Source organism: Sardina pilchardus, chromosome 4 (assembly GCF_963854185.1).
Source record: "Sardina pilchardus chromosome 4, fSarPil1.1, whole genome shotgun sequence".
NCBI lineage: Eukaryota > Metazoa > Chordata > Actinopteri > Clupeiformes > Clupeidae > Sardina > Sardina pilchardus.
This window is the reverse complement of record NC_084997.1, coordinates 28,588,105-28,588,671: the sequence shown is the minus strand read 5'-3', so window position 1 is coordinate 28,588,671 and position 567 is coordinate 28,588,105.

The window sequence follows — 567 nt, the reverse complement described above, 5'->3', positions numbered from 1 at the left end:
GCTGTAGACCTACCAAAGATTCTAGGCAACGTTATTTTCATCATTTGTTGAGACATCTTCCCAGGCAGCCGCAAACCTTTGGACCGGATGTAGTCCTGGTTTGGAGCAGATAATTCAGACCTAGAACTCATACAGTACCAGTCCAACAGAACACCAGTGCCATGCCGAACCTGGCTCCAATCCAAAGCAAGTGGCCATGCAGGTGTGTTTGAGAGATGCTGCCTGCTGGCGCCCCCTTGTGGCTCCTACAGTAACACAGGGCCGGACACAGGGCCTGGTCTCCACAGCCAATAAGCAATCCAGGACAACTTCATTAGTCACTTGATGGGCTAAATGGGTTAGCAGTGCTCTATCAGAAACTTCATTGGAGGAAAAAAAAGAAAACAAAATTAAAAAAAAGGCCATGTTCACTATTCCACTCAGTGTTTCTCTGGGCTCTCCATCGTCTTGCCAAATCTTCATCATCATCATCATCATCTACATTCTTCTCTAACCATTTTTCAATCCATCCAGGATTCATTTTATTACTTGTCTCTCTCCTATCTTAAAACTATCCGTTTTCTCTTC